The sequence below is a fragment of the Pinus tabuliformis genome, chromosome X (assembly GCF_031772625.1).
Source record: "Pinus tabuliformis cultivar Carrire ecotype Pingquan chromosome X, CPIR1, whole genome shotgun sequence".
Taxonomy (NCBI): Eukaryota; Viridiplantae; Streptophyta; class Pinopsida; order Pinales; family Pinaceae; genus Pinus; species Pinus tabuliformis.
The window spans coordinates 1,210,442,182-1,210,452,101 of record NC_142308.1 but is presented as its reverse complement, the minus strand read 5'-3'; the positions used below and the strand labels follow the sequence as shown (position 1 = coordinate 1,210,452,101).

Here is a 9,920-nt window from a genome sequence, read left to right as displayed (position 1 = left end):
CTTAGACACAATGCTACAACTATCACCTACTATACTCAAGTACATATCAACTGTCTCAACATCTATGTGTTAGTACAATCATCTTAAAACAAAATCATTTGAACACATACTCATATTATGCAATTCATAAAACATTGAACCAACTTGAAACATACCATGTTAAATAAATCAACTGGATGACATAATCAAATAGTCAAGCACCAAATATACAACATAAGTAAACTCGTACGTTACTGTATCTCAAGGGAGGTTATCTTGTCTACAAAATCAAGCTAGATTAGCACAATATAACTTCACAACATATCAACTCAAACATAAATCATGATATCCATAACAGTATCTAACTAACATGTTCACATCATAAGCTCATAAGCATTTTTTGTTCATGCATAACAATCACATATGTATGACCGGTATAGATTAGTACAACACCATATCACAAATATGTCAGCTCATACCTGAATATTGCAACCATAACCATATACATAGGTCAAACCAGGTTAACATAATACATTTAACATCAAGGTCTTCAATGTAATGGACATAACCATCACGCATATGACAAATCCAAATTACAACATCAATATCTCAATGAAATAACCCTAATCAAGCTAATAGCATATAAGAACAATAAGCTATATATCATGATCATCAACAACATATAACCTAATCATCAATTTATATAACATAAAAGAAATATAAATGCATACAACCACAGGTTACTATCATTCTTGACTATCTGACACATGTGCATATGAATATACTACCCAACTACCATCTATCATGTATGTAACCATAACATCAAAAGACATGTACATAAAACTAATGCAGATAACAATCCTTAACTTACTTACCTACATGCCAAACATGCGATACATATATGATGATCTACTCTTACCCCAAAGTCCAATGCTGCAACCTCATTATGATGATCTGCATCTCTTGCTTTATCTCAGAAAAGACATTAGCATCATAACAACCAATAACATCATGATAACCTAAATTGCATACAATTACTTCACAAGACATGTTTTACCTACTATTCATGTAGAACTATAGCCAAGACCATACATTCATAACAATTGCATATAGACATATAACACATGGGCACCAAACCATATACACATCATTCTAGTGAGAGTCCAGTCGTCAATGCATGACCATATCAACTACACAAACCATGACCTCATGCATGACAACAACCATTACTCCATTGTACACATTGCCATATGCAACAATAAACATGCATAAGAAATGCCTAATCAACTACTGACATATGCATGAACACATGTAGTCGAACATAAGCAATCAATTCTTGTAACCAACCTACAAGACTGATACATGTAATCAAACAACCAAGAAGGAAACCTAACATACAAGGATGCAATCAAGCTGCATATAATCATATAACGAGTCATATACTCCTAACGATGTATTCCACTAAACAACATCAAGTTCCTGATGATAACCTTACTAAAACCATGATCAACATTATTCAATGCAACAAGCACATGGAATGCAAGTGTAAGAGACACACATGCAACTGCGATGAATGCATGACCAACACATTCACCCAAGGAGAGTGCAACCACGCTCTGATACTACTCTGTAACACCCTCCTCCCACATCTACCCAAGCAACTATTAGATGGGGTAAACATGCGATGAGATGCCATTGAGATAAGACTCAACCTCCTAGTAACCTTAAGGAAATGGAGTCGACAAAACAACACCTTATAGACCTCCCTCAAGTGCTTCAGGACCCTCAAGAGCTAATCCACCACTCCAAGTGCCCAACCCCTTAGTTAACCTATAATTTCAATGAATTAAACCCAAAGTCACTCCGATGACAAGGCATGCATGTGACTGGAACCCTATAGTCACTCCCACAATGTCTACAAGGGAGAGACTGCAGTCTTTTTCAACTAGTTTTGTGCCATAAACTGTGAGATTTAAGCCACTTTTCAGGGCTAGTCTCCAAACAAATGCCTAGAACTTGATGAGACTTTCCAAGACAATAAATGACACCAAGGCAAAGCCACTAACACAAAACTTGATCAAGGCCTTAACCTAACCAAGCCTAACCATGACAGACATTTTCTGTTAAACACTTAGTAAATATGCAGCCTACATGTGTAAATAATAGATCTAAGCATAGGGGTCTCATACTTATTTCAGATTTTCTATGAACCATTTTTCCCTCATGTCATTTTCTACATTATCATCTATTAGGTAATATATACATTATCCATTCATTTACAAGTAAAAACATGAGATAACCATGACATGAAACAGTCATATAACCATGCTTAAAACTGTGTAACTATCAGAGATATGATAGCCATCAAATCCACATATAAACAAGTGAAAAAGTAAGAGAACTTAGGTTTTATTAATCATAGGCAAATCCGACCAGGTTTAGGACTTCCACGTACCACCAGATCGTAGACATGGATGAACCAAATATTTCTTTGAGCCAGTCACCCCCATGCCATATTCCAAGCATGAATGTGGGATCTCATAGAAAAACCAATTCAAGAAAAACCAACGGAATCCATAGGTTAAGACACCTCCATCCTCATCAAACCGTGATCACACCAAAATTGGTGCTCCAATCACGATGAAACTGAACTTGGAATGCCATCTGGAATCCATCACTATCCTTGAGGAATTTTATGTCTCCTTGTCTCTCAAGCTTTACCACAATCCAATCTCGGACCACTAGGCCCTAAACTGATACTAGTCTCTCAGGCCTTACCATAATCCAAACCTAGATCACTAGGCCCTCAATCAAGAATCCTCCCTCAAGCTTTACCGTGTATCCCTCCAAAACTACTCAAGGGATGCTTAGGCCTTTGGGAATGAAAATTCAGACCAACTCCACCCTAGATTCCGAAATCCATCTGGCAAATCAAAGCTCAGAAACCAAAATAAACATCCCAACACCATGGAATCCAGAAAAAGTCAAGGTTAGGCTCAAAACAATTATCATAACACAACAAAATTATGCCACCAACAACAAGAGTACCATACACCAACATGCAAAGCCATGCATGTCCAAACCAGCTAGGAAATCACACATGCAAAAGGATACTTGTAAGTATTCCTGTTGAAGTTTCTTGATCCTTCTTTTCCTTCCTTGATCCTTGCCTTCCCTCCTTTCCTTTTCTTGCTTTTTCCTTCCTTGATCCAAATCTAGAGTGCTCCAAGAAAACTCTAAGTGACCAAGAGTGAGAAAGAGAGAGAGAGAGAGATAATGAGAGAGCTCCAAACTTGAACTAAAAAAAGGTTACACTAACCAAGCTTGATCCAAGAGCTTAACAGTGACTAAACTTGAGCGAGGAGCTTACACTGACTAAGAGCTTCACCAACCTAGCCTGCCCACTGATCCTCATAAGCCTTTTTATTAATGAGGCCTCTAATTTCTTCATTTTCCATTATTTTCCTTCATTTTCCTCCTCACATGCAACCCATGACCTTTCACCTTACTTTTTTCCTAATTTCCTTTATTTTCATAAATAAATGTGCCAAAAATTCATTTTTTCCTTTTAATGCCTTTGCCTTTGACTTTGCCAATTTCCTTAGCCATAAATAGAAATCCAGTGATGCCCACTAGGATATTTTTGCCCAACATTCAACTTGGAATAAGTGTCCCTTACCTCTCGTCTTATTTTTCCTTTATTAAATTTTATTACATGGAATTTAACACAGTTGTTGCATTATCCTTGTCACTGCAAAATACAAAATTGTCATCATTTTCTTATCCAAGTAAAAAGAAGAGTGAGTCTATATTTGTGCACCTATGACAGTATATGGAAAAGAGAGCACTAGTGTACCCTAGAGCACCATATCTCTCTCCTCCACAAATACTATTGTACTCTCAACACTATTGTACAAACCACTGAAGGATGACATTGTTTATTATACTTAACACTATTGTACAATGTTCCAACTACAACCCTCCTAAAGGAAGAGCATTGTGGTTGGAACACTATCCAAACCACACAGATAAACTAACACTAAAGACATGGAAAAAACAACACCTTGAAAAGCCATGAAATTTGCCTAAGGGACATGAATAACACCATTAACAATAATAATATCAATGGAAAGTGTATTTTGTACCTTAAATAATGATAACATATTCATAAAACTAGGCATACCCATAGGAATGGAACATTGACTAGATTCCACCTATACATGCACAAGTATTGAACAAATAAGATGTCTGACAATAGGTTTAAAATTGTTAGATGAAATTCTAGAAGCCAACTAGTTTCAATAGACCTTGAATACACTGCAAAAACTTGAGACACTTTCTCTAGGAATCCCTCCAACACGATGACCTGAAGCTCAATTCCATAAAATCCTCAAAACATAGGATCTGCGAGAAAGTTTATATTCCATTCCCTACATTTTTCTGAATGGCACGTGTCAAAGTCAATTCTAAAATCAAACCATCTTTTCCATCTCAAAACCTACATGCATCACTGCTCAACATCTCTTAGATGGTAATTTTTTAAGTCTTTTTGGCAAGGTAGCCTTGTTTCTCAAGCAATATTTGAACCATGAATTAGTGTCACATGTTACTTTTCCATGAGAACAAATCAACAATTTTTTATGAATAATTGTGAAGGAATAGATAATCCACTAATGAGAATTTGTAGTGAAAAAAATCAAGAATTTCTTAAAGGATCCAAAATGAAGCAACAATAGGAGAACAAATCAAAATAGTCCTCAAGGTAAATTGGGTACAAGAACAAACCTGTTATTTTGTATATATGTACCTGATAGCGTGAAGGAGGAGGTTGGAAAGGTGTTTACACAATCCCTATCAAAAGTAAATTCTTTGTCCTTATAGCTTATTGAATAAACAACGTGACAATACAAAGTTCGATATATCATTTTGTTACAATCAAATCATCTTTTCCATCTCCAAACCTTTGTGCATCACTACCCAACATCTCTTAGATGGTAGCTTTTTAAGTCTTCTCACAAGGTAGCCTCATTTCTCAAGAAAAAGTTGAACCATGAAATCCCATCACAGGTTCTCTATCCACGAGGAAAAATAAACATGTTTTTATGAAGAATTGTAAAGGAATATATGATACACTAATGAAGCTTTGTGGTTCAAAAAATGAAAAATTGCTTAAATGGTTCAAAAAGAAGCAGCAATAGTAGATTAGATCCAAATAATCCTAAAGAGAAGTTGGGTACAAGAACAAACCTATTATTTTGTATATATGTGCTTGATATCACAAAGAAAGAGGTTGGCAATGTGCTTACAGAACCCCTATCACAATAGGAAATGCTTTGTTCTTCTACCTTAATGAATAATCAACATGACATAAGAAAGTTCCTTGGATTATTTTCTTTAAAAACTTATAAAACAAAACAAAACATTAGACCAGAACATGCATATCCATTAAACACTAAAAACCATTAGGGGTACACCATGTTTAACTAATGAAAAGAAAGGATATTTCACCCATTCAAGTAGTAGAATTAGATATTCATTTTTCTGCCTTTGTAAGAATTATTAGTGTGTGTTTTAGAACAATTATTACCTACTCAAGTATTGTTTTCTATCCATAAGGTATGTTTTAGCAACAAAGCTCTTGGAAATGCAGGGTTAAACTCTTCCTGCCTTAGAAACAAAATCAGAACTAGTAGGTATATGCTCTAAAAGTTTCACTATTCATGGATAGGCATGAATAATTTTAGGTGCATGTTTTTGAACACCTTTACTTGAGACAATAAATTTTTAGCTTACTGATTTGTACTTGGCACCAAAATACATCCATAAGACATGTAACAAAAATATTCTATACAAGGAAACATCAACAAAATTAGGACAATATATGGTTTAAGGGATGAAAATAACAACAAAGGATAGCTCAGTAAAAATTTCAAGCCATTTTGCATATAAAAAGAACAATCTACCCCTATCAACATGGCATTGGCTTCCAACTTGGACATGAGACAAAATTTGAGGCACCCCAGGATATGGAACATAAGATTTCATCATAGTTGGTTTCTACTGCTATAGAAGGTGGGTAGGACCTACTGGACTCCAAAAAACCCCGTTGTAGAACATATTTATGATTTGGATGTCACAATTTTTGCCAAAACATAGTAGAAACCACTAGAGGAAGGGGTCGAATCACAATAGAGAACTCGATAGACTCAAACCATAATGAATCATGCTAGTCTGTACATGCCACCTGTTGTGAGTATAATATTCATGTTTCCCATGAAAGGATTGTTTGTCATGACTAAGGTTTATTAAGAGCCAATTCATGTTAGATAATGTTATTCAGGGTTGAGAAAAAATTAATTATGGGAAGAAACAAAACAAGAAGTGATTTTTCTAAGGATTGTCTTCAACAAGGATTGAACCAAATTTCATAATTGATATTTGTCTTGACATGGATTCAGGATCTTTATTCTATGTTGGCCCTCCTTCCCTGTGTTTAGAGCAGTCTGTTTTTCCCTACACATCCCACTACCCAGGTTTCTTTTAAAAGAAGTTATATCTATAGATAGATCATTTCATCAAGAGACAAATATGAAATTATAGCCACCTCATAGATTGAAGAACTACATAAAAAATTCCATTAATATACTAGTCATTGTCTCTAAAATTAAGCTTCATTAATTTTTTTTGGTAAGGTACAAACCTCAGTCATTATTTTATTGCGTCCATCACCTTTAGTAGAAATTACTTACAATGACCCAAATGGTACACCTACCAACCCATTGCCCTGGTGTTCCATCAATACTGTTGCTGATCTAAGATATTTTGGGACTTACAAACCAGTGACTGATGGCACATGCACATCTATGATGAAGAGGAATGAATATTCTGAGAAGGATTAAAATGACTACCCTCTGAAGGGTTGGAAACAGACAATGATAAACCTTGTCCTTCAGAAGAACCACTACTTCTCCTAGGTGCTTGTGTGAATGGAATATGATGTGATCCCCAAGGCATACTTGGTAGTGAATGTAGCATCAAAGAAGAAATATCCCCAGGTCCATTTGGATTTTGGTTCATTGGAACCCAATTTCTAGATTAATGGTTAGTTTCTATGTTCTTTGAACCTGCAACAAACCAAGTATTACTAGCAATATCAATCATCATGTTTATTGAACTAGATTCTTCTTACTGAGAATATGAATGATCCCTTGCACCAACATTGGAGCTGGAAGAGTTGCCATGTCTATGCATAGAAGAAATTTCATTCCATCCAACTGAATGCAAACTCCTCTGCATACCAAATGACACATGTAACATACTAGGCTAGTGCTATCATTCCAACAAATATGACAGAGTAAGAATCACTATCATCTTTTCATATGCATTTTCTTGAACAAAAAAAAAATATATTTTCTCTATTTTTAAGTCATTTTCTTTATGATAGGATTTCCATCCAATATGTATACACATACTATTCAAAGTTAGTTATTTTTTGAACCTACTCATATATTGGGTTAATGCTTTCAATTTTTTTGTTGATTGGGTTATGGTCTAGCCATAGGTTGGTGGGAGTTTACCACAACTTTCCTAGATTCTATTGTGAGTGCATTCCTTTATGGAATCTACCTCATAATTCCTAGAGTGATATGTTCCCAAATTTTGATCAATCATTTTTCATCCAAATAATGGGTGGATTTTGTTAGGAAAAAGGCTATTAATTTTGTTAGGACTTGTGAGACTAATGTAGTATTTTTCTATTAGGAGAGTATGGTGCTTTTGGTTTAAGGTCCCTAGGATATTTTATCCCCCTCCAAATGATGTTTTATTCTTAATATTAAGGAAGATCTAGCTAACATTCTATTCTTGTATCTTAGCACCTTACAAATCACAGAGGCTCTGAGGATGCAAATGAAGGTACATAGAAGGTTGCACAAATAGCTCGAGGTAAGGGCTATATTTCCCTTCTTTTGGCTTCCATTATTTGTACATTATTCTACTATGTTGTTGTGAAGTATGAACTTCAAAAAGTCACATTGATTTTGAGCCTTTGTTTTTAGTAGGTTCAAAGACACTTGCAACTTCATATAGAAGCATAGGGAAAGTATTTGCAGTCAATTCTAGAAAAAGCAAAGGAAACTCTTGTAGGTTACAAAGTGGAGTCAATTGGATTGGAAGCTACCCATGTAAAACTTTCTCACTTGGCCTCAAAAGTGAAAAGTGAATGTTTTAACACCACATTTTCTACTTTGACCTTATCCATGATGTTTGAAATCGCTGGTGTATTTTCAAAATCCCAAATTTCTCATCAACAATCATAGGCTGCAGATTTTTCTACATATAGCTACCTCACTTCAAATGAGAGTTCTGAGAAGAGCCCTATAGATAATTTGCAAGCTGGTGGTAGAAAAAACCCAAGGTTCTCTTACCATAACAAAGTGTAGTTTTGGCAGGATGAAATCAAAGAAGATATGAGGCTGCAAGAACTGACAGGAGAAGAAAATATTTCTTCACCTTCCTCTAGGACCAAGGATTATTCAATTGTATTTCATGAGAGGGCTACTAGTGACATAGTACAAGCAGAAGAAAATGGCAACTATTTATCAGAAAAAAAGAGAGGAAAAGAGTGTGAAATAAATGGAGTGCTTGTTGATCCACCCATAACAAGAACATTAGCCTTTTCTAGTGCTTTATCTCTGCAAGAAAGTAGTCAAATGTATGAGGCATCCAAATTTTACACGAATCAAGATAAAACATGTTCCAAGGGGTATAAAAAATTCTCTAAAATGACAAAGGATTTGGACTTGAATTCCAATGGTGATACCACAGTGTCCTCCAAGGAAAGAGGGCTTGATTTGAATGGTTTTGGGTGGAGCAGATGAGAAATGTTTCAAAACATGTATGTGTCTTTGGAACATATGAGGAATCCATAACTAATTTTATGCATGAAATTGAGAGCCAATAACCTTTCTATTATGGCTTTATACATTGTGTGGCCATGAGAAGGCCTTGTAGTTTTTTTCCCTTAAGTTTTAACCTAATTGAGTCCTTTTATGGCAGACCAGTAGGACAAGTACCATAATTCGTTAGATGTACTATGATGTAAATATTGCAATTATATGACCTTATACACTAAAAATTCTTTGGATTTTGTGGTTCTTTGTATTGCTAAATTAGGTCAAGGCTACTTTTAACATTGAAAAGTTCACATAAATTATAAGTTCACTTGAAAATAATCTCCTGGGATGTGAAGAATTTGGCTGCAAGTCAGGTATATACCTTCCAACATTTCTAGATGGCCATATTTGAGGTAAAATTTTCATATTGATGTGGAGGGTTGTGTCTTTCTCGAACAACTCTATGGGGAGCTTCTAATTTCCCAACCATAGATAAACCTCTGAAATCTGGACCCACATCACCTACACTAGCCTTGGGTATGACTGGTTCTTCTATAAGCCTAACAACAAGAATTTTTGCAGTGGTAGAAGGAATATTTAGGTTGCTACCGATGGTGTGCCATCCAAGAGCTGTAAAGCAGAGGTGGCCATCATCCCACTATGAAGAACATGGGAGGACATCTAAATATGATGGACCTAAAATGCTTTCCAGAGTCTTTCTTTTACAGGATCCTCATCTTCCATCCATTGAATGATTTGCGCGTCCATTGTTGTTCTTTGTCATACATCCAACCACATTTCTACAAGTAAATGTCACCTATTCAAATTCTAGTCCAACCAATTGAGTTGGGTGAGGACAACAACTTAAATCCATGAATGGGTTCCCTTCATTTGAAACTATTTTCTGATTGGTGCTAAATTTATAATTATTACCATCAGAAGTAATTCCACAGTTACAACTTCAAAAGATATGTAGATGATCGTCCATGACCTTGTTGCCGAGGGAATCCATAGACACACTTTCATAATCAAGGACATGTGATTTCA

General features: G+C 35.4%; 1 pseudogene; it reads left to right on the top strand.

Moving 5' to 3' along the window:
- Positions 1 to 6,965: 6,965 nt before the first annotated feature.
- On the top strand, positions 6,966 to 8,858 carry LOC149144322 (myb-related protein 2-like; annotated as a pseudogene).
- The last annotated feature ends 1,062 nt before the right edge of the window (positions 8,859 to 9,920 follow it).